This window comes from Zalophus californianus, chromosome 3 (genome assembly GCF_009762305.2).
Source record: "Zalophus californianus isolate mZalCal1 chromosome 3, mZalCal1.pri.v2, whole genome shotgun sequence".
NCBI lineage: Eukaryota > Metazoa > Chordata > Mammalia > Carnivora > Otariidae > Zalophus > Zalophus californianus.
The window spans coordinates 93315761-93340545 of NC_045597.1; the positions used below are offsets into that span (position 1 = coordinate 93315761).

The 24785-nt window shown below is 52.8% G+C and overlaps 1 long non-coding RNA gene across 1 annotated transcript; it reads right to left on the minus strand.

The window, feature by feature from the left end:
• Positions 1–16648: 16648 nt before the first annotated feature.
• LOC113920588 lies at positions 16649–21401 on the minus strand. Its single transcript, XR_003519318.1, has 3 exons — positions 21251–21401; positions 21006–21152; positions 16649–16778 (listed from the first exon to the last, which is right to left on the minus strand). It is a non-coding gene; the product is annotated as an uncharacterized LOC113920588 (long non-coding RNA).
• Between the last annotated feature and the right edge of the window lie 3384 nt (positions 21402–24785).

A 24785-nucleotide genomic window follows, 5' to 3' on the forward strand; every position in this document is an offset into this window, starting at 1 on the left:
TGCTCCTGCCTGCCACTCTCTGTCCTCTCCCCACTCCCTTCCTGGCTGGCTGATGAGTTGGGGGATCCTCTAGTTGCTCCCCAGATACTTAAGTGATCAAATATATTCCCATATATTACTTGCCCTAGAGCATGGGTAAATGCTCAACAAGTGTTAGCTATTAGCTGTATTTTTTTTTTTTTTTTTTTAGTTTCTTGACTCTTGAGTGCTGCTGTGGTTTGCTCATCTTTTAAAATGAGATTAATGCAACATCAAGTACCTCCTGATGTGCGGCACCGAGCAGGGCACAGCTTCCCTTATGTGGTGCACAAAATACACAGTTTGAATTTAAACATGAGGAACATAAGACAAGACCACACTGAGAGACATCTGTGCAAAATAACTGGTCAGAACCTCTCAAAAGTGTCCCGCTCATGAAAACCAAGGAACGACAAAGAGAGGGGCCATCTCATACTGGAGGGTTCTAGGGACACATGAGCGCGAAATGCAGAGTGGGATCCTGCGGGAGAGCCTGCAACTGAAAAAGGATGTTAGTGGGAAACTTGCAAAATGTAAATGAGGGCTGTAGGTTACTTAGCAGGGTCTTACCTCTGTCCGTGTCCTGGTTTTGGTCATCCTACCAGGGTCCACAGGGCATTTGCATTAGGGAAAGCGATAAAGGGCATGGGGGGACTTTTAAGACTATTTTGCCAGAGTTTTCAACTCTGAAATTATTTCAATATAAAAAGTTTAAAAATAGGATTACGGAGAGTAGCGTTCCTCTAGGTTGTTAGGAAGAATGTAAAAGTGAGTAAGAGTAAAGCTCATAGAGCGGGTCACCTGTCAGTTGATGAGTCCCACAAACCAGCATGAAGGTGTGCGGGACGATGGGGCTCTGACGGTGGAGCCACAGGGACTGGGCTTGTGTGTAATGTCCTTGTAGCCCCTGTCCCCGGGAATGGTCAGCTTTTGTCTGCAGGGTGGCAGAGAATTAGGCTGGGAGAACAGCATTGACAAAGGCCAGGGCAGATAAGAGCCAGGGCATGAGAGGGAACAACCCACTGCCGTAAGCACGGGCCCTGAGGATGGGGAGCGGGGAGGGGCCGGGCTTGTCCGTGGTCACCGGACAATCCAGGGGCCGAAGTGAGCCTGCAATCCCGGCGGGCCTCAGTTCCCCGCCCTCCGCACTCCATCACACCATATTCCCAAACGCAGCTGAACGTAAACTCTAAAGACAGTCCGTTCTTGCAAAAACGGGCTTTGCACCTAACATTAAGGATTTTTTTTGTAAGGAAGAGAAAGCGTATAGCTCCTAACTCTGTTGTGTGGGATTTGGTGGTCTTGAGACAAGTGTCAATCTGCCAGCTTTCTTTTTTTTTTTAAATATTTTATTTATTTATTTTTGTGTGAGAGAGAAAGTGAGCACAAGTTGGGGGGAAGGGCAGAGGGAGAAGCAGACTCCCCACTGAGCAGGGAGCCCAGCTCAGGGCTCAGTCGCAGGACCCTGGGATCATGACCTGAGCCGAAGGCAGACGCTTAACTGACTGAGCCACCCAGGCACTTAACCGCTTACTGACTGAGCCACCCAGGCACCCTCAATCTGAATCTGCCAACCGTAAGAAGGAAAGGTACTCAGGGGGTTTTCACTATGAAAAGCTGAGCATGTGGCAGGCACCTAGAATGCATCCCCCAGCACTGGCCACAAGTGCCAACACATTTCACACCGTCTTTGCACCTAGCCCACGGGGTGGGCTCCAGCAGATGCCTCAGCCCCCGTCTTGCAGACTGAACAATGGGGACCTGAATGCTAGAGTAGTCCAGAGGGCGCTTCGTGCTCAGGCCAGGGCTCAGCCCGCCGGGATAAGTTGGGGGAGTGTGAGGGTGGTGGGAAAGGGCTTCCATGCTCTTCACCCACAGGAGAGTGGTGAAGAGGAAGGAGAACGGGCCATTTCATCAAAGTCTGCGGACCTCTCATTGATTTCTCAGTAGGAAATTGGAACTATACTACAAAGATCTCCCTTGTGGGGCAATGCTGAGCACGATGGGTGATATTTGTGAGGTCCCTGCCCCAATGTCATGCACATAGTAGACCCTGAATGGAAGTCTTCCTTTCCACTCATCCTTAGGGAAGGGCACCCTGTAAGCATGGCCAAGGTGAACAGGCTCCAGATTCTGAACCAGCATCATTACTTCCTTCATGTCCCCTCCACAGCCAGCCTGCCCTGGAGTGACTAGAGTCTCAACCACTGTGCAGATGGTTTTACTCACGTAACACCCACATAACACTTTCTATGTGCCAGGCACCAGACCACAGTCTTCCCACATGCGAACTCCTTTATTCTTCACAACTCCCCTAGGAAGTGGGGATTGCATCAGCCCATTTCACAGATGCACAGATAGCAAATGGTGAGCTTGCAAGGCGAACCCAGATGTGACACCTCGTGTCTGCTCTCAGCCGCTGCTGTCCACCTGCTGCTAGCCAAGGATGGTAGTGTCCTCACTGTTACGGTGTGAATTGTGACTCCCAAAAAGATACAACGAAGTCCCAATCCCCCAGTACCTCGGAATAGTGTTATGCCGACGTAGTCAATGTGAGGTCATTAGGGTGGGCCCTAATCCAGTGTGACTGGCGTTCTTATAAGAAGGGGAAATTTGGACTCGGAGATGTGTGCACAGGGAGAACACCACGGGAAAATGAAAGCAGAGATCGGGCTGACGTATCTACAAGCCAAGGAACATCAAATATTACCAGCAAACTACCAGAAGCTAAGAGAGAGGCAGGGAACAGAGTCTCCCTATAGCCCTCAGAAGGAACCAACCCTGCCCACACCCTGATCTCAGACTTCTGGCCTCCGAAACAGTGAGACAGTATGTTTCTGTTGTGTAAGCTACCCACTTTGTGGTACTCGGTCATGAAGGCTCTAGCAAACTAAAGCAATCACCGTAGTCTTTCTATGGCATTTCCCGAAGCAATTCCCCATTACTCGAGAGATGCTACAAAAATTCCAGCCTGTTAAATGGACTCATAATCTTTTTGGTGTTCTAGACTGGCGGTTCTTAACCAGAGGCCATTCAGGCAATGTCTGGAGACATCTTTGATTGTCACAACTGGGTACTATTGGCACCTAGTGGGTAGAGGCCAGGGATGCCACGGCACACGGGACGGTCTCTGCCACCAAGAACTATCTAGCCCCAAACATCAATAGTACCAAGATTGAAAATCCTTTTGACCATAGGACAAATACTGTGGATCCTCTCCTAAGAAAAATGTCCATCTGCTAACACACTCGTACATTCACTCAACTCACACACTCACATTTTTTACCCCACACCATTCTGTATCCACCCTCAGGGGCATATACAGTCCCAAAGCCCTTCCATGCATACTAGGTTGAGAACCCCTGTTGCTTTGTAGGTAAAGAGTGATGCTAATATAGTTAGGAACCAACATTTTCAGCATAACAGCAAAGAGATACAAATATAAGATAGTGTAGGCAAAGTTAAAAATCCTGTACCCTGAAACCTGAATTGGAAATATCAGGGGCGCCCGGGTGGCTCAGTCATTATGCGTCTGCCTTTGGCTCAGGTCATGATCCCAGGGTCCTGGGATCAAGCCCCGGATGGGGCTCCCTGCTCGGCGGGAAGCCTGTTTCTCCCTCTCCCACTCCCCCTGCTTGGTTCCTTCTTTCACTATCTCTCTCTGTCAAATAAATAAATAAAATCTTAAAAAAAATATCAAAAGCAACTTACAATGTGTTTTCCCTTTCATAAAGAAATAGGTCCCTCCTAGGCCTGTTCACTGAAAAGCCCTGTAAGTAACACCAGCTCAGAAGCAGGGGTGCTATAGCTCCGGACTGGGGTCTCCAAAGAACCAGGGAGCCTGGGAGACATGGATGATTCTAGGACTGAGGTAAGGCAAATATAAGGTGAGCTACACCATCTTGTCATACGAAAAAGCAAGGAAGTTGTCTCAAATTTCTACGGTTGCTTTAGAAGGAACCAATTCAAAATGGTTGTAGTTGGCCAATGATGGGAAAATTTTATTGTCAAAAATAATAATGACGATAATAGATCGAAATAAACCAAATATGGGGTTCATAATATTTTTTAAAACTCATTTGTTGCCTTTGGAGGATGCTAGGGAACCAACACATTATTTTTTCAAAACTTTTTAAAATTATTATTTTAAAAGAGAAAGGATCAAACATTTATCCTGCCTTTGCTGTACAAATGTCAGTCCAAGGAAATCATGAATGAGGGAAAGAGTGTTATAGACACATTTCACCTAGAAAATGCACAAGAATAATAGAATATTACCACGTTGCAAACCATAATGAAATAATGGGCCACCGAAAGGCTGATGCTGGGAAGTTTACAATGGATGCGCTGGCCTACAGCATCCGGACACACAGATCAGCTGCAACTTCACAGCAAGAGAGGATCAGATGGGCGCCTCAGGATGCAGCAGGAAGCACACGTACCACTCCTCGGAGGATATTGTGAAAAACTAAACCCGAATCTGGCCAAGCTTCTGGGTCTGACTATATGTTGATAGGAAATGCAGGCGGGAAGTGTTGTGTGGGCCAAGAACATGGAGACGCAATCAGCGATCAGCCAGACCCAGAACGTACATGGGGAACTCTAGGGGCAAAGGGGCCAGGGTTCAGGTGTTTTTGTTTTTGTTTTCTTTAACAAATAGCATTAGAGGAAAAGGCCGAGGGGAGGACAGTGTAACCGATTAAAGAGACACGGGGGACGTATCAAGCCAGAGCAATGCGCGGAGCCTGTCTGAATCCTGATTTGAATACTTGGTTGTAAAAGACATTTAGGAGACATTAGGGGAAATTTCAATGCATAGATACTACATGACATTAAAATCTTCTTGTTGGGGCGCCTGGGTGGCCCAGTCAGTTAAGCGTCTGCCTTCGGCTCAGGTCATGATCTCAGGGTCCTGGGATCGAGCCCTGCATTGGGCTCCCTGTTCAGCGGAGAGTCTGCTTCTCCCTCTCCCTCTGCTGCTCCCCCTGCTTGTGCTCTCTCACTTTCTCGCTCTCTCTCTCTCTCTCAAATAAATAAATAAAACCTTTTTTTAAAAAAAAAACTTCTTGTTAATATTTTTGATTTGATAATGACGGCGTTGAGAATTTTGAAAGAGAGCCTCTTTCTTTTAGAGATGCATACTGAGGTATGTACGGGTGAAAAGACCCAACAGGTGGTGGAAGCTGGGGCTGGCCCCAGTGGATAATTGTTAATGCTGAGTGACAGGTGCAGAGTGTTTGTTTTAAATTGCTTTCTCTGGGGCCCCTGGGTGGCTCAGTCAGTTAAGCATCCTGCTCTTGGTTTTGGCTCAGGTCATGATCTCAGGGTCATGAGATCGAGCCCTGTGTCAGGCTCTGCGCTCAACATGGAACCTGCTGAGATTCTCTTTCCCTCTCCCTCTGCCCCTCCCTCCCCCCATGTGCTCGCGCTCTCTCTCTCTCAAATTGTTCTCTCTGCTATTGTGTATGCCTGAACATTTTACAATAAACCGTCTCTCACAGGGACCACTGGGCGACATCCTGAGCGTGGGCACCAACTCCGCCAGGGTTCTTACCCACTCTTGCTGGGGTCTTGGTGGCTCACACAGGCTTCCTGGGACATGGCATCCCCAGCCTAGGATTGGTTGTTGGGGGGGGCGGTTTCAGCCAGGAAGACTTCCTGGAAGAAGTGGTGCCTGACCAGAGACCTATGTGAGTGTTTCCCAATGGGAGGAGATGGGAAAGGTGGGCTCTCAGGCAGGGGGGCTCATCACAGACCCCAGGGGAGACCTTGGCAAAAGTGCACACGAGAGGTGCGCAGGGAGGTGGGGACACACGGCACACGCACTGGAAAGGTGGGGTCGATGCAACCCAGGGAGGGGCCAGATGCAGCTGTGGAAAAGCAAGAGGAGTCAGGGAGGCTCCATGGTGCTGGAGAGGCAGATGAGCGCTGGAGGTGCTCATCACTCGGGGAGGGCTCATAGGGGGGTGGACTTAAGACCAGGGGCAGAGGGTGCCTGGGTGGCTCAGTCGTTAAGCGTCTGCCTTCGGCTCAGGTCATGATCCCAGAGTCCTGGGATCGAGTCCCACATTGGGCTCCCTGCTCAGCGGGAAGCCTGCTTCTCCCTCTCCCACTCCCCCTGCTTGTGTTCCTGCTCTTGCTGTCTCTCTCTGTCAAATAAATAAATAAAATCTTAAAAAAAAAAAAAAAAGACCAGGGGCAGAATAGGTATCCTGAAAGTTGGTGCAGAGAAGTCGGTCTGGAGCCCAGTTTCTAAACACTGTCTTCTAGACTTTTCCCACCATCGTGCTCTGCCTCCCCTTGCTACAAAGACTGTGATGTTTCCATACATTGATGATTCTCCTTTCACTCCTGAGGATGCCGAAGAAAAAAAGCGAAGCAGGATGTAGAGGGTTCCGAGTGAAGCTAAGAGCGCATCTAGAGGGGTAGGAAGGAGATGTGTATCTTCTGGGCTAAATTAGAGGTAGCCAAGCATCCCCGGTGGGGCAGACATTCAACAGTACAACAGAACAAACCTGAAGAAAGGGTCCTTCTCATGGGGACAGGCATAGTGTTATTTTGTGGCTTACATGTACATTTCCTGAATGACTAGTGAAATTGCACGTCTTTCCCTGGGCTGATTTGCCATCCATATAGCTTCTTTGGTGACATATTTGTTCGAACCTTTTACCCATTTTGGGGGGCTCATTTGTAGGGAATAGGACTTAGTCTTGTGCCATTGTGATATTGGCTGTAGCTTTTCTGGAGATGCTTTTTTGTCAGACTGAGGGCCTTCCCCTCTGTTCCCAGTTCGCTGAGAGTCTTTATCATGAAGGGGGCTGGATTTTGTCGTGTGTATTTTCTGCATCTAATGAGATGATCCCATCCTTGTCGTGTTTAGTCAGTTAATATGGTGAATTTCATTGACTGATTTTCTAATATTAAACTACCTTGCGTCCCTGTGACAAGCCCCATTGGGCCGTGGTAGGTTTCTTTTTTCCTATGTTGTTGAATTAAATTCTATGAAAATTTTGCATTTATGTTCACGGGGGATAAGTCTGAAGTCTTCTTTCCTTGTAGGGTCTCCATCTAGTTTTTATATCAGAGTAATGCTGGCCTCAGAGCATGAGCTGAAAATGAGCACTTTCATTTTCTGGAAGAGTTTGTGTCGAATTGGTATTATGGTCCTCCTTAAATTTCGGTCACAGCAAGATCACTTGCTGAGCACACCACCATGACCATCATGAGTCCTGCCATGTCCACACCCTCTATCCACGCCCACACTTTTCTTAAATAGACTTACTTTTTTAAAAACCCCAGTATTTTCTAAGGAAACTTCATATCCCCACCCTAAACAGAAGCTCGTGACATTTGCCCTCTCTCTCGGCCTGACACTTTACAGTCACCTCACCCCAGCCCCAAGCCCCCTGGGCTGGACTCACAGGGAAGTCTCCTTTCCACCCGTTCAGGTTCAAGTTCAACTACAGGTTGAACGATAAGTGTTCAGGTTGAACTCCGAGTGTTCCATGTGGCGGACCACACAAGGGAGAGAAGTGGCCCAGAAACCGCCTCCATCCATTCCCATCATGCAGAGGGGAGGGGCGGCTACTGAGACAGAAGTTGTGGATTGCTAAAATTGTCCTGTGCACACAAGCAGTAGGTGTAGCAAGCTCTGAGAATCACTGACCTAGTCCAACACCTCCATCCCCAGAGGAGGCAGCTGAGACCGAGCATGGCAGAGCAACCTGCCGAAAAAGCACAGGAATGAGTGGCCAAGGTGCAGTTGGAAGCCTGTCACCTAACTCCTGCCCAGAGCTTTGCGTGTTGATGACTCTTTTTGTCCCTTGCATCCGTCTTGCCCTTGCCCTTCTCTGTGCCCCGGGAAGATGCTCTCTGTGCAGCACTTCCCCCAGGCTCCTGGCCCCCTGGCTCCCATCTGGATTTCCACTGGGAAGCCTGGCAGGGTACTGGACAGCAGCGGGGGATCCTGCTTGCCCTCTTTTGTTTTGTTCCAAGACTGGCTGTGCCCCTGTGAACTCCAGCTTCTGCGGAGCTCTATATCTCTAGCTTTGAACCCAGCGCCCGGGCCTTGGGGTGGTAACAGCTCCTGCAGTGGCCAACCGCTGGGTGCCTTCCATCCCTCGTAGCTCCCTGAACTCGATGACATTTCTGCGAACGGTCCCTTCATTTAGAAGTCTCCTTACAAATCCCAGCCCAGTATTTCCTGTCAGATACATGCAGGAGCTCCCTCCCTGACTCTCCCCTACCACCTATCCCCATCCTTGAAACCTCAGGCCCCAGAGAAATCCTCTGAAGTCCCTGGGTCACAGATTATTGGATGCACGTAGCATTTCTTGTTGGCACCATCTGCGCCTGAATGAAGAGGAGACCCATCTGCACATGGCTAACTTAGGCAGACCCAGGAGAGGCTCCCTGAATGGAGACCTTGTCTTGGCCCCTCCAGGTGCCTAACCCACCCCAGACAGGCTGAGCTCACAGAGGCAGGGGGGTGTCAGGGGCAATGGAACTCAAGTGACTTGAGCAGAAGGAAAAGGAGCATCGCCCTCAAGAGGGCTCCTTCACATTAGGGGCAAAAGCAAAGACAATTCCAAATCCAGTCCTCTGGGAACCTCTGCAAACATACCAGGTTCCAAGAATAAGAAGGCTGTGTTAGCCACGGCATATACATCCAAACCAAACAACCAACAGCCCATAGCACCTCCATGGGAACTTCTATCTGAAAAGGGATTCTTGATCTTGATATGAAAAACAGGTACACACACACACACACACACACACTCACACACACTCACACAGAGCCAAAGACTGGATTTGAAGTTAGCCCATGATTTGTATAAGGAACCTGAGGGATAAAAGGGAAATAAAGACATTAAGTCTTCAGAAAGATGTGGCACACAACGGAGGGCTTGCTGGGTGTTACCTATTTGTATTGGGACCCAGGATTTGCCCCCTGGGATGACACTGTAGGTCAGGAGACAACATCACCATGCCGGAGGACCCAGAGGCAGAGCTGAACCGGGTGACCCGCGTGGTGGCCTGAGCCCATACCTCCCGACCAGGCAGGGAGGCAGCCTGAGCCCCAGTGGATCACAGCCCAGTATACAAGACTGGCTGGCAAGTAGGAATGTTTCTAGGGGTCCAGCTGGATCGGCAAGCCCCGGAACAGCATGTTAGGTATTAACTCTTCTTTCGGGAAGTCACCAGGCAGGCATTTGTTTACCCACCAGCTTGAGGAGTTTCAGAAGGGGTAGGAAGGGAAGAGAACCAATATTTATTGAGGGCCGGCCGTGGGCCTGGCTGTGCACTGAGGCTTTATAGCTTTGTTGACTTCACCTGAGGTCCTCAGGCTCTGGCTGAGGCTGTGAAGGGTGATGATGATGGTGATAATGAGATCTCTCAGTGTACTTTTAAAAACTACTGTATCTTACTTGGCATTCACGAGGATCTCTGCTGTAGGAATGACAACACCTGATGAGAACATAGAGGCCCAGGGGAATGAAGCGATTTGCCCACATAGGCTTAAATGTTGAATGCTGAAGCCAGAGCCAGAACTCTGATGCCTGACTCCACATCTGTGGTTCTTATCATCCCCAGCTCCCCAGCTCCCCAGCTCCCGGTGCGAGAAGGGGCTCATCACATCTGGTGGGATAACTTGAGGCTCAGCTGATCTAGGGAGTGGGACAGAGCATCTGGGGCAGAAGGCCAAGGGGACTGGCCTTCACCGAGAACCATCCGGTGCTGGGCACTGAGCTTCGGCATTGCTGCCTGGAGCCAGAGGGCTGGCGGTCGGCGAAGGAAAGGTGACGGGGTTGCTACCCCCTGGGTATTTCCACCTGGACTCTTCCGCCAGGGGGTGCTCCCCCCAGAGGGGCACCTTAGCGATGGGGGGGGGTTCCTGATGTCACAGTGTAGCCCTGATACTTTCACTTCCCCGGTGTTGGTGTGCGGTTTCTAAATGATCCATTTTCACATGAAATCACAGCTCCAGGAGCACAAGCACGGGCTCAGGCTGGGAACTATCGTATCCTCAGCATGTGACTACGGATGGCCCCTTTCCTATGGTGACAATCAGATGTCACCATCACTGTGAAGTGTCAGCGCCACTCCTGGTGCTTGGGCAATGCAGAGAAACAGTAGCTCCTGCTCTGGCCCATTCCTTGGGCTCCCAGAGTGTGGTCTCAGAGAGGAGCCCCACCCCATCTGACAGTGAGCTGGCCCCACACCTCGAGACAGCCTTCTCGACCTGTAGTTCCATCGGTGGTCTGGGGTATGGGGGTGGTGCCAGGCCAAGCCCAGGGAATAGGGGAGGACAGTTCCTGAGTCCTCGGGGGTTCTGGGCTATGGTGGCTCCTTGCTCAAGCCAGGCCCAGAGCAGAGAGCAAGGGGAAGTCTCCGGAAGAATGCAGTGGGCCAGGGCCTCATTCTGGGCTCCAGGTGGGCCAGCTCAGTTCCTGGCCTCACAAAAGTCACCTGGCCAGGAAGAAAACCTGTCTGGCGAGCTGACAGTGCCTGAAGGAGGAAGGAAGCCCACAGAATGGGGAAGTCACTGAGGACTCAAGCCAAATGCCAAAATAAAGTCATCAGCTAGGAAGGAAACCAGGTCACAGGCTGAGCAGTAGGGGCCTGGTCTGCACCTGATCACACATGCACACACACCACACTCCCCCCACCCCCCGCTATCTCTCTGGCTTTGGCCAGGATGAGGGGCAGGCGAGAAGTATTGATGTCAGGAGATCTCCTCAGACCCAGGATCTCTGGGGCTTGGCTGGAAGGATGTGTGGGGAAGAGGCAGGTATTGGGGGTGGGGGAGAGTGCATGAGCAAGTATGTGCATGGGGCTATAGGAATTGGGGGTTCCCAGAGCTCAAAGCTGGTGCTGACGTGGGGAGGGACATGGAAGCCCAAGGCAGAGGGTGCTGGCCGATTCCAGGCTTTATAAAGACCACGCTGACAGCAAGGAAGATCAACCATCTCCTCTGCAAGTGATGGACTGTTTGAGAGCTCAGCATGTCAAAGGTCACAGAAATGTCTCTCACCTGGCAGTCAGCGTAGTCCAGGGCTTTGTGTCCCTCACTGGGACACGTGGTGCTGGCCATTCTGCCCATGTGGCACATGGAAAACAGAGGTTCCCCGAAGTCAAGTCTAGGCTCATATCCAGAGCAAATGGCTGTGCTGGGATTCAAATTCTCAGAAGTTGCCCTCAGGGACCTCGTCTTTCCCACCATCCTGTCTTGGGGATTTGGGGACCTGATGTCAATGGATCAGGTGACACTGTACAAATGCCCACAGACCCAATGGACAGTGTTTACGGCTAAAGATGAGGCTGGGAGCTTCAGGAGGAAGGACCAGGAAAAGCATGGCCCCGGCCAGGTGAGCTTTCAACAGGCTGAGGGCTGGAGAAACGAGCAGGTAACGTACAAAAGGCAGTGAGAACAAGAGCGGGTAGTGCACCAATGGACACGGGAGCTCAGTGTGTGGCACAAAGGGACTTGGGAACTGCAAATTGTGCGGGAGACAGGAAGGAGATGGGTTTCACCCCTAATTCACTGGCGGACCTTGGGCATCTCTGTTTTCTCTGACTCCGTTTTGTGCTTTTAACTTCGGAAATCCGTGCTCCAGCTGACCAGCGTTGCTCTCACTGAGTCAGCCCTTCAAGGTAGTGCTGATCGGCACGGCCTGACCCTTGGCTGTCGAGACCTCTCGGACCTGTTCCTCTGCCCCTCCTTGGCCAAGTCCCTGCTGTCAGCCATGGCCCACTGCCCGGGATTTTCTAAACCCTGTGACCACTTCCTGGATTCCAGAGCTTGGCTCTTCCGTGCCCTACCCCCCCAACCTTCTGGAATTTTAAGCCCCAGAATGCAAAGGTGGGGGGAGGGGGTGGGAAGAGGCGCCAACCCCCAGCCCTCATTGCTCAGCTCCCTCCTAATCACAGCCTCAGACCTGGCAAGTGCCGTGTAGAGAGAACCAGGGTGGCATCACAGAAAGAGCAATGACTTGGGGTCAGTCCTGGATCAAATACAGGCTCCGACACCCTCAGCTAGTCACTCACCCTCTCTGAACCTGTTTCCTCATCTAAAAAATAGGGCCGGAAGCTTCTGCCCTTGAGGTTTCTTGGAAGATGGCGGAGATGATGCCAAGGTGAGGAAGCTGGACACGTCAAAGATGTTCTTCAGGAAATAGTGCCCTTGTCTGCACAGCAATGCCACCCCCACCCTGTGGGGACAAAGAGAGTGCTTGTCTGCACTTATCAAGTGCCTACGGTATGCACAGTTCAAGGGGCCACATTAACTATGCGATGATGCATTTTACATTTTATACGGCATTACCACTGTAGTATCGTTTGCTTTGGTAGAACGAAGTAGAACAGATAAAGATCATCCAAAATGGACCATAAAATGCAGTCCTGCTGGCTCTCCCTCTAACAGAACCCACTGCTGGGTCTTCCATGGCCTAGCAAGTGAAGACGTAGCTTGTGTCCGGGTCCAGGGTGCGTGAAGAATTTCTCCTCCTCGAGCTCTGGGACTCATGCAGCTTTGGGACCCCCACCCAGAGGACCCGACAGACAGACGGTGGGAGGGGCAAGTCGCTGCCGTGGGACAGACCGAATCTCCGCCCCACCTCCCCGCCATATGCATCGCGCTCTCTTTTCCTCCTGTATAGTTACGTACAGCATTCAATGCTCCTTCTCTAAATAACAATTCTAGACTCAGAATTCAGCTTATCCAGTGGTTTCCACACTTTTTTCCCCTCCAATAAAGTTAACCCTAATGACCAATAAAGGAAACTTAAGTGTTGATCATTCCGGTTGAGGAACTAAGCCATGGGGGACCTTGGGTCCCTGCGCACTGTCCCTTCCTCAACCCCCGAGGGCCACAAAAGCCCTCAGGGTTCTGGGAAAACAGGCATGAAAATCTTTCAATAGCTGAGTAAACGAAGTCTTGTGATTTGTGCCCTCAAATGCCATGAAGTTGGTATTAGAACACTCTAATTGTTCTCTAATTGTTTCCTGGGTGCTCAGCTGATCTCTCTCATGAGATTGCAAAGTCGAGGTGGGCTACGTGTTTTCTCCTCCTCTGGTCTCCACTGAGCCCTGGTAAAATGTTTGCAAGCGTTCTCGGTTGTACTGACATGAATAAGACCAGAGCGCTGGGGCCAATGTCTCTCCTAGACAGCAAACCCTGTTGTCCCGGCCCAGTGGGCATGGTGGGGGTGGGCATGCTCAGAGGGCCCCAGGCCTATTCCAAAGTCCCAGGAATCTGCAGCTGCCGGAGAACCAGCACCTCCAAGGAAGGCCAGGCAGTGGGGTGTGCTGACCATGTCAGGTTCAGGCTGTCTGCAGAGTTAGGATAGGGTCCTTCAGGTATGGGTACAGAATCACAGGGCCAGGTGGATGCTCCGGCCTGATACAGTGGGGCTTCAGCATGGTCCAGGGACGGAGAATGTAACCCCCACTCAGGGCTGCCCATGAAGGAAGTGTCTCCCAAAGCCACCCCGGGTCATGCGCAGGGAACCAGCATCACTGGAGGGAGTACCTGTGGAGTCCAGATGCCAAGATCGGTGGGGATTCTCACATGTCTTAATCCATTCGTTTCCTTCACTGCCTCCAGGCTGATCATTTTTATTTTCCCCAGTTACAAACACAGAAAACGTTCGTAAACGTGTTCTTTTTCCATAGCAACCAACTAGTAAGTGAGGGAACCTCCACTGGAACCCAGTTTCCAGGACCCTGAAGTTCATGCTTTTCCCACTATGCCTATTATGTGGCCAACAGACGACCTAAGAGGGAGGCAGAGCAGTGCAAGGCTGGGGGGAGGGGAAGGCATAAAGGGACCTTTGAAGGTGGCTTTGGAGTCTAAACTCGCCCCCTGAACTGCAGACGTGCTTTTGTCTCTGTCTGTACATACAGGGCAGGAAGCCACTCACAAGCCCCGTGGAGCATCACTGACATCTGAAGAAACTCAGAAACTGTTTGCAGAACCGGGCCTTCACAGAGGCTGAGCGAGCCTGGTTGCCTTAAAAAACTGGCCCATTTCCTATCGGATGTGTGGATAGAAGAACGAGCAGAAACGTAACCAGAAATGCCGAATGGCCTCTTCCCGGGGCAGGTTCTATTGGTCTCCTGCAGGCAGAACAATGAGCAAATTCCTCCTCTGGAGTCCTGTTTACTCTGCTGTGCTTCAGGCCCATCACCTGTTTGTTGAAACTAGATCCACTCACTTTCATTACTCATGAGAAGCTGTCAGAAGCTGAGAGTAAGCTCCACTGCTGGGTCAACACCGTCCCACGTGGACGCCCGGGGTCTCAGATGGACACTCGTGGGGGCTGAGTATGCAGCCGGAACATGCTCGCTCTGGATTTGCTGGTTCCTCGGGCCTTTCTGGCAAGGTGAATATGACTTCCATTTGTTCTCTGGCCTCCGGGGTGGCCCACACGTGTGCGAGTGTGCTCCCAGGCGTGTGCCGTGCCGGGGAGTTGTGGAGCATTGGCCTTCGCCATCCCCCATGCCATGTCCCAAGGGCGTCAGGTCATGGATGACTCAAGGCAGCAGGTGGTCTACAGTCAGTCTGTCTTGTGCACACTGGACCTCAAGCTGGTCAGGCGAGGAGCTGAGCCTGCGGTTGGGCTCTCCCGCGCCCGCCCTTGTCTCCTGTGGCCTCTCCCAGCCCTCCAGCATCTCCTGAGTCCCCACAGCCTTCTCATGTGCCCCAGCTGTCCCTTGCTGCCTGCCTGGCCTCGGGACAGCCAGCCCCCGAGACTACCTTGGTGCTTGGAGAGTACTGAGATCCCTGTCTTGGGAGGTGTTCAAATATGGATTGTTTCATGGCAGAAATGTAAGAGAAAGACCCCAGTGGCCAATGGAACACGGAGAAAGGTGATACTGGACAGGAAGACAAAGTCATCTACAACGCTGACATTCTCTGAGGAGAGTTTAAGGACCAAGGAAGAATTACTTTTGCCAGCAGCCTCGAGCCTCCAGTGGCCTGCCTACAAGCAAGAAGGCCTCAGGCTAGAGTTCTGGTCCTTTGCTCTGGGTCTTTCCCACCAGAGCTTCCACATAGGCAAGGCTCAGGTCTGCCCGTTCCATAACCAAGTGGTTCCAAGGAGAGGAGGGAGACGGGGCAGGTTCCTCTGATGGTGCAGAGACCTGGTCCCCAGTCCTCCCATGAACAGTGGGGCCTGTGGGCAGCACAACTCCACTGGCAAACACGCACTGAGCCCTTCCTGCCACCATGTCACCTCCCGTAACTTCACAACAGCTCTCTGGGACAAGACCTGGCATCTGGCTAGAGCTCCGTAAATGATTTGTGGAGGGAATGGAACTGCTCACCAGAAGCAGCCCTGATGGTCCCATGAGGCTACATTCCCGCAAAGGCCTCAACTCTGCTCGATCCGAGCCTCTGCTAGATTTGCAGGAGGTGAGGGCTTCTTCACGCTCCTCTCCCTACACACGTCCGAGCTCCTTGGGGCACCTCCCTGGGGCCATGACTCCATCCACGCGCGGCTCACTGGCAGGGAGCCCCACCTGCCCCAGGCCAGTCCTGTCAGGGGCCCTCAGCCTCCTGCCTGGAGGTCATGTGGCTTCAAGTCTCTGCTGCTAAGAGTAACACGAGAATCCCACTGGCTTGCACGCAGCCCTCAGCCCTGAGCAGGAGACAGAAAGCACCCTGGCCTGTCAGTGGGCAAATATTTGTTGTGTGCCTACTCTTGGCTGGTGCCTGAGAGCTGGTGCCTCCAGAGCCCAAGCAGGGGGCTGTGTGCTGTTGAGGGGGACCCCTCAGCAGCATCTCCTGGACTCTAAAGTGTGAAACTTTTAGTGGGCCAGCACTTTTACACACACACACACACACACACACACGCACACACACATACTCCAATATACTTTTTCCCTCAAGCAAGCCACTTGTCCTAAGGCACCTGGCTCTGCAGACATTTCCCTTTCGCCAAATGCTGCGTAAGGAATGGGCTCACTCCTGGCTGTGAGCCTTGGGCTGACCAACTTCCCTGCCCTCCCTCCCCCACCTGTGCTGAGCTTCTTCTCAAGTGCCTCGCTGCCCTACCCGGAAGCCTGGCCTTGCTTGGGGTCACTGCAGAATATCTGATTTCTGTACCATCACCCCCTTCTAGGTTCACCCATGGCCTGCGATCCAGAAGGTGGATGAAGAACATCCAGCCCCTGGGTGCAGAAGGAGGGAGCCCCAGCTCAGACAGGCCTCAGGCCTGTGGGCCTGCCTGACCGGAATGCCCACTGCCTTTGTATGGGTCAAACGCAGAGTTTCAGGGTGGCAAAGAGAGACCTCATTTCTGCCTTTGGCAAGAAGAAAAATGGCTTCCCAAGAGAAGTCAGGCTCCTCCCAAAGGAGGAATCTCCAGTCCCGGCTGGGGCTGGGAAGAACAGTTTCCCACAGGTAATGTTCAGTGCTACTCAACTCATCAGCAGAAAGCTGAGAAGGAGCGCTTTGTCCAGGCTCCGGCTTGTGCCAAGCCCTCCAGACCCTAAGTCTCTAGCAAGCGGAGACCGTGTCTGGTCCTCACAGTACCCAGCCTGGGGCTGGCATCCAGGGGCACCTACCCGAGCCTCGCTAGCACAAGCAGCTGGTCACACATGGTCACGCGTGCCAGCTCACACTCACCCCATCTTTTCGTTAATTTCATTATTCTGGAACTCATGGTTTTCAACCCTGGAAAACTTGTTTTGCTGTCTTCAGGCCGATTTCTTTCACTCCCGAGGGACTGCATCTCCATCCTGGAGCCTGGGAAGGCCTGGAAGTTTGCAGACAGGCAGGTGTCAGTGGGGATCGCGTCTTGTCTCATGTTCCCACCACCTGGGCTTAACTGCAGCCCAGCTTGTCTGTACACCCCTGCCGAAGACATCAGTGAAGAGACGAAATCAGAGGGTGGGAATTTTCATAGAGGAAACAGTGGCCCAGCTGAAGAGCTCTTGGCACCAAGGCCTCGCAAAGCCCAGCAGGGACAGCAAGAGGAGTCGGGCCGCATAACTCCCCTTGCGTGCACATCGGAAAGGGGCAGGGGTCCGCAGAGAGATACTGTTGCACAGGTTGGCAGCCAGCAAAGAAAGGGACAGTGGCCAGACGGAGGGAGGTGGCCGGCTGAACCGCCACCCCACCTGCAGAGGGCCAGGCCCTGGCCACAGGACAAGGCCTTCCAGTCTTTCCACCGGGAGGTCTCCCTGAGCGTGTCTCTGGGATCACCGGAGCACAGGAGGAACAAGGCCTCTCAGCTCACCAAGTAGTTGATAAAGGTCTTACTGAAATCATGAGGAAGGAGATTCAGAAGAAGGGTTTCCAGCCAGGTAGGGGAGAGCCTTGGAAACCAACAACTATTACTGACTTACAATGTGGCCGATATCCCATAACTCTTATTGAGTGCGATGTCTTTGCTGGACTTGTTTTTTAATGAATGTGAAAATATTTATTATGCACACAAAAACATGCTCAAGGGGCTATAAATTCATTCCCCTATCCATCCCCCCCTCCCCCACAACCTTAAGCTCCTGAACTGGGAATTTCTCTGGGGAAGCTGCGGTGTGTGTGTGTTTCGAGGAGGGGGTGCTGCTTAGGAAGACTAATAGAATGAGAGAGACAGCGCCTGCCTGTGTGTGAGGAGAGTCTCTGGGGAAGAAGGGAGGCAGCCAGAGTGTGGGGCGGGGGGGGGGGGGGGGGCAAGGGCAAGATTGTTCTAGATAAAGTTTCTAGATAAAGGTTCCACCTGCCTGCGTGAGGGAAGGGAGGCCTGGAGCCCAGTGGGTACCCAGGAAGGGATGGGACAGGGTTGGGGAGGGAGGTAGGGGATGGGGGAGACAGGCCTCTTAAGTTCTGTGTCTAGTTCACTGTTCCCATAGTGTCTAGCACTGTGCCTGGCATAGGGCAGGCGCTGAATCAAATTCATCACATCAAATTCATCACAATCAAATCAAATTCCAGGTAAGTGACCTCACACCCAGGCAGGAATCCCTTGGAAGCTGGAACAGGGGAGTCACTTGGTGGGATTTGGGTCCTTAAAAGATCATTCTAATGGCTGAGGGGAGAAAAGGGTAAGCGTGGGCTCACTATGAGCCCACCAGAGGCAAAACCTCCAGAGGCTACTGCACCAGTCCAGGCAAGAGGCGATGGGGAGAAGTGGGCAGAGTCTAAAATATAGTTAAGAGGGAGGCCGGCAGGAGTGAGGACTGAGCCAAAACCCAGGCTCTGTGAAAACCTCCCAGAGATGCTTCAGGAAGTGAGCTGGCACCCATGGATGCTGAGCTGTTGCGGAAAATTAACTAGAATTGCTGAAGAATTAGGGGCTGGTGCTCTGCAAACTCTGTGTGGGATGCTGCGTTTCTCGGGTTTGGGCCCAAGCTTTGTGACCTTGGCTAAGTGACTTTGCCTCTCTGAGACTCAGCTTTTATCACCTTGAAACAGGCCGGAGGTACAGCAGAGGGTTCCCCACCTGTGCCCCCTAGGAAGGCTCAGCTGTGTGTTCTACCTCCCGTGAGTCAACAGCATCAGACTCCACGCTGGGCCACACAGAGCCCCTGAGGTAGCTGTCTCATCTCTGCCCAGCGGGGCCCAGGCTGCAGACGGGCCGCTCAGATTCCATGGTAAGCGCTGCCCAGGGAAATCGCCATACCCCGAAGCAGTTCCCGGCAGCGTGCTTCTAACGGTGACAAATTTGAAATAACTAAGGTGTCCAGCACCAGGAGAGGGTGGTATAGGTGCACTGCATGGAATAACATGCAGATTCTACACCTGCTGTTGGCACTGAACTTCTCATCGGGGTGGGGGGACGTGCTTCCGACGCGATGCTAGGGAGAAGACACAGCCCCCTAGCAGCGTCTACGGTACTCACTGAGAACGTGGACTTTGCAGTCAGAACCCCTCTCTGCCTTTTTCTTAACCACGTGTGAGCCTGGCTCTGTCAACCTCTTGACACTTCAACTTGTGCATCTAGAAAACCAAGTCACACCACCTCCCTCCAAAGGCGAGAACAGGTAAACGAATGGTTCGGGGAAGCCCCGGGGACACTCAGGACCCAGTAAAGTCACAAGACAGCCACACAAACCATCAAATTCACGTGTGTGAAGGGCGGGGACGAGAGTACCCCGCGGTTGTCTCTGGCTAGATTGTTTCTCGTTGTTGCACTTCACTGTTTTATCTCCATTTTCTCTAAAGACCGTAATTGACCTTCAACATGGAGCCAAATCACTGTATTTCTCGTGTAACATATTTCTGGCAGAGGTCCCCCAGGCTCAGGCTGCTGTCCTGGCTCACCTCGGGCCCCTGTGGAGTCCAGTGAAGGGACGTGAGTGATTCGGTGACGCCCACCTGCTCCCCGCGATGACCCACAGCAGCGGCCCCCTCCCACGGAGGTCCCCGGAAGGAAGTGAGTAATGCGCCTGGGCACCGAGCTCGGGGCCGAGGCCAGACGCAGTACTCATCTCAGGTGTGGGCAGTGGAGGCAAACCTCCCGAGGGTTGCCTGCTTGCCGCTCACCTGGGATGACTAACCGTGCTGAAGCACCTCCAGGCTTCTGGCCCTTCCGGGTGGGCAGCAGGAGATGCCAGGGCCGGACCCCTGACGGATGCGCCAGCGGTTCCTCCCTGGAAACCTCTCTTCTACCGAGGCCAGCTAGCTCTGCCTGAAGACAACAACCCCTTCCCGTAACCACATCCCCAGTAGGGGGAACTATGCCCTGGCGGAATTAGAAAGTTGTCACAGGCCTGAATTGACCCCTGCCCCTGCCGTGTTAACTGTGTGGCCTTGGGCAAATCGCTTAACTTCTCTGTGCTCTTCTCCTCTTCTATCAAACGGGGGCCAAAGCGGGTGCTCCCCAACAAGGTTATTGAGAGAGCTGAATGAGACAGCATGCACAAAGGCAGGGCCTGCTCGTTGGAGGAACCCAAGACCATCCTCTCCTTCTCTCTGCTCTCCTTGGTAAAGCCTTTTCTCCCTTTGATGACAAGCCCTGGCTCCCCGGGTGGGCGCCCTAGGACCCAAGCTGAAGCTGCTCCCCCCACCAGAGCCTCGCTGGCTTGGGACCCCTTCCTCAGATACCAGGTGCTGGCGTGTCCTGCCACCAGAGGCAGATAGTGGATTGCATTGTACCACAGGTCTTGCCCACACATGACAGGAACCACAGCAGCATGAGTAACGGTGGGAGTTTGGGGCATGTGGCAAACAAGGGGACCCTAGGCCCTCCCTGAGCTCATGCACATTGACAGCTGCCTCTCCTGCCTGGGCCCCCAGACCCAGGAGGCCCCTGAGCCACTGGTGGGCACGAGGGGCTGGGGCAGAAGTCATAGAGAGGAAGGAGCACATGTCGAGTCAAGCCAGCTGGCCTTGAGCCCTTGCTCCACCACCTATAGGCTACGTGTCCTTGGACCATGGCCCCAGCTTGCCGAGTCCCCTCAACTGCCACAAGGATGAAGGACAGCAACTCACATGTTTGTTGCGAAATAAGGAGCTTCGTGGGAGGCAGTCAAGGAATAGTGCGACTAAGGTACAAAGGCGATCTGAGGTCAACCATTTGTCTGAAATCCTCTTTGAGGGACAAAAGGGGCTGATAAAACATGCCCATCCTGCTCAAGGTGCTTCATCAACCTCTCACTGTAGTTCAACCTCCCAAGCAAGGAGCTGCCATTATACTCTTTCCACGCCGGCAAAGGAAGCATGGAGCTACCTCCTCGGGCCCTGGAGCTAGAAGCCTAGGAGGTAGGACTTGACCCTGGTTGGCCGACTCCTGAGCTTGGAACCCCTCCCCCTACGCCCACCCCATCACCCCCCACTCCTAGCCCAGCCTTCTCCAGCTGTTGTGCTGTGTGGCTTCCTGATGAGGCAGAGACAAGTTCTCCCGTGTCTCCGTAGGGCTCCCTGGGGGTTCATTTCGGCCGCCCCAGGGAAACATCCTGATGAACCCCGGAGGGTCAGGGAGCCTAGGGGAACAGAAGTGTGCAGAAAAGTATAGTGTTGGACACAGTCTTTCACTTACCCAGTCCCACCCTCAGAACGATTCGGGATTCAGTCATTCCTTTATTCTACCGACCAAGCAGGCTTTCAACTGGAGACTTGGAAGAGAGAAAATTCCAAGCGGCAGGCATGGCCCAGGCAAAGGTGTGGAGGCTGGCCAAGGCAAGATCTGTCCAGAGAAAGTGAGGAGACTAGGCTGAACAGAGCAGAGAACTCAAGAGCAGGGGATGTAGGCTCAGGCCAGGTTAAGGAGAGGGAAGGCTTTACCTAGACATCTGTCCGGCTCCTTCTGCCTTGTCCCCACCAGCCCTCAGCGGCCCTGCCCAGTGCTGCTTCTCCCTTGGGGGTGAGGAGACACGTTTGTGGCACTTCTCAATATCCTCTCTTGGTCTCTTGGGCACCGATCAGCTCTCCACCTGTTCCCTGGTGGGGCTGGCTGCGTGATAAGAAATCCAGGAAGTTCAGCAAATGTGGAGAGCTTGGACATCCCTGTGCTCTGTGCCAGAATAAACAGGGCCTGGTGCAGGGCTGCAAAGGTCCCATCCCAGGGCAAACACTGCCCTTTGCCAAATAGGGAATTGTTTTTGCAAAGGCAGTGTGTGCGGCCGGTGGGTGGGAGGAGAGCATTTCCAGCAGGGCCCCTGACCACGCGGCCTCTCGGACTGTGATGTCATTTCTTACTAACCTGGCTCTGAGGGGGCTGGTGCGGGCAGCAAATGCAGGGGAGCCTCTTCCAGCCATTAATGAAGATACAAACGGTATTACAAAAGAAAATTTAAAAAAGAGTGAGTAATCTTCCTGTGGCCTCTCAGCAGAAAACATCATCTCACCTGATCTTAAAGGGGCCTGCGAAGTTGGCAGGGTTTAAGGGTGGCCCCACCGTGCACCGCAGGCAGGTCCTCTGTGAACCTCTGTCTCTTCATCTGTGACATGAGGATTGCAGCCCCTCCCCATGGGGGGCCCTGGGGTTCACTGAGACAAGAGCCTCCAGAGCCCTTAGCTGTGCACCTGGCCCGTAGAAGACTCTCAGGAAGCCACACTTCTGTCTCCAGCCTAGGGTGTCACACCAGCTGGGGGCACGGCAGCACCCCACAGATGGACCAAGCAAGCAAAAGTTACCTTTGCGCACTGCTATAAGCGTGCAAGAAAGCACGTTGCCTCTGACTACACACCCCACTGTACAATGTCCACATGCAGGCGAGCGGCTTGTGTGTGAAGGTCCCAGCTTCAGCGGGTGCGTCATACATCACGAGCAGCTGCTTTGTAAACTGCAATAAAGCAATTTAATGCTAATGATGAAATCTATGCCCTACAGTGCTCCTTATTAATAGGAACTAAATGTATTTCAGGTAACAAAATAGTGAGTAATGTGGGCAATAAACACAGCATGCAAACCTGGCCCGCAGTGGGATTGACGTGATAGGGTGTTCTCTGGCTCACGCCGGCCCCTCGAGAAAGACCCACGCTCGTTTCAGCAATCAGTCACCCCCGGAGAGGGCCCAGGTTACTGAATCACTGCACGTATGGCTGGAAAGGCGGGCACCGCGGGTGACGACTCACCTTATGAGCCACTGCCGTGTCCCCCACAGCTTTTCAGTCGCTGAGGATTGGAAAAGTCTCTCTGTTCACTCGATACACTCACACACTGTCCTGCTCACCGCACACTTTTTATTCACTTCCTCTGCACAGGAGCCCCTGCCCACAGCCTGACACCTTCGTTTGTCCGCGACCCCCCTGGAGCTACAGCTCTACCCAAACCCATGGCGGCACACACCCGCCGTCACGTGCGTAGCTGGGCCCAGGGAGAGAGGCCTCTCGAGCACACCCATGCATGTGCACCCATGAGCCCAGCAGGCACACCAGGTACACAGCCTGTTGGAGCCCAGCTGGGGGAGACAGGATGGCCAGAGTCACGACAGTGCCATGCTCCCTGTTTTCCCCCAAACGTTGCAGCCAGCCTCCGCTCCCACCACGCACTCCGGGCCAGCCCAAAAGACTCCAACCCTTCCAGGCCTTTGCCCACGCTGTTCAGGGCCTTTCTGTCTTCTGAAGTCTTAATCATGGCCTCAGTGAAACAAGGGCCTCTGCAGAGCTCCCTCGGTAAGAAAAGCCTGGGTTATGTTGCAGTCACGAATAGTCCCCAAATCCTGAGTGCTTTTGACAAGAGCTGGGACACAGGATTTCGTGGACACCCAGCATCGCCCTTGCCAGTCAGCGCTCCTCTCCTGTCTTGGCCTTGCTTACACAGCCCCTCTGGAGCCGCAGATGAGCTCTGAAAGGGCAGGAGGCGGCCGTGAGCCTCTCTGCCCAGCAGGTGCCTGGCGCATAGCAGAGGCCTGGGAAAGTTTGCAGGAAGGGAGAGAGAAAGGAAGATATGAATGAATTTGGCAAGATCAGGAGATGTGTGAGAACAGAAAAAGCAAGAGAGAAAGTAGGCAGACACTAACGAATCGAGAGGCAATCTCAGCAGGTGCAGTCAATCGGGAAGCGAACTGCCGGGCAGTGGAGGGTTCAGGGGGAAGCCTGGGCACTTCACGCCCAGACTTGGAGGAATGGTGAGGAATGGTGAGTGGGAGTACCCCGTGGTTGCAAGGGTGGGAGGAGGCAGGAGACAGAAGGCGCTAGTCTGAGCTGGGTACTGTGCTAGGTACCATCAGAGCAGGGAGTCCCCAACAACCTTGCAAGCAGCACCACGGAGATGAGGAGATGGGGTCTGAGGAAGGACACATCCCTGATCCAAGTTCACACAGCTGGACAGTGGCTGGGCAGGAATTTACAGCCCTGTTTGGCTGGTTCTGAAACCAGCTGCCATCCCAGGACACCCAGCTCCATGCCAAGCTTTGCCACAATTGCAGTCAGCTCAGTGTCCCCACCTCTTAAGGTCTCAGGTCCTTTATCTGTAAAGCCAAGAAGTGCGTCTGGGTGACCTCCAACTCCCTTTCAGCTCCAGCCTCCTGGGGTCCTTGCGCAGATCTAGTTAATCAGGACCGGCTTCCTGGAGGGATGGGGGGTCTGAACTTCTTCCCACTGACAACAGACATACAGTTCCTTTTCTGTTGCCAAGAGACAATCCAGGGCAAGGAGGGAGAGGCCCATGGCAGAGATGACTCCATGCGCCAAAAATGAGAATCACAGCAGCCCACAAGATTGTGCAAGCTGCCCGCAAGGCTGCCAGTCGGCCTTGGCCCGGAGGAGGGCTGTTTACACTCCCCGAGTATGTGCTTGCAGTCAACTCTGTTGCTGAGTGCACAGCCCTTAGGGCTGCCAGGAGTGTCTATGTGGCGACAACAGGAATGGGCCTCGCCAGGCCCTTTATCCCAGATACCAGACACCTGTTTGTTCGTTCATTCATTCGTTCATGCATTCATTCATTCATGTACTTGATCATTCCCTGAGTGTTTGCCAGGCATTGTGCAAGCACCAGGGATATGGAGGTAAACAAGACAATGTCTTGATGAGTCTCTAGGACCTGAGAACCTCGAAGAACAGTGAGGCACTAAATATAGATAATGACCCTCCCAGCAAGGTTGGTGCAACAGTAAAGGTATGTGCCTGGAGGTCAGGGAACACAGGGCAGGGGACTTTGGTATCTTCCTATGGAAAATATTTAACTAATAGTTTAAAAAAAATCAAAACAAGATAATAACTTTATACCCAATTACCTTTAAAAACATTTTTTTTTCTCGTGAATGTAGATAGGTGAGAATGTCACATTCGGTTTTCTTTAAATTCCACTGGAGGCCTCAGTCGTTCTGAGAACTCCCTGTCTGCTAGGGCCGTGCAAAGGTCCTGGGGTTTGTAC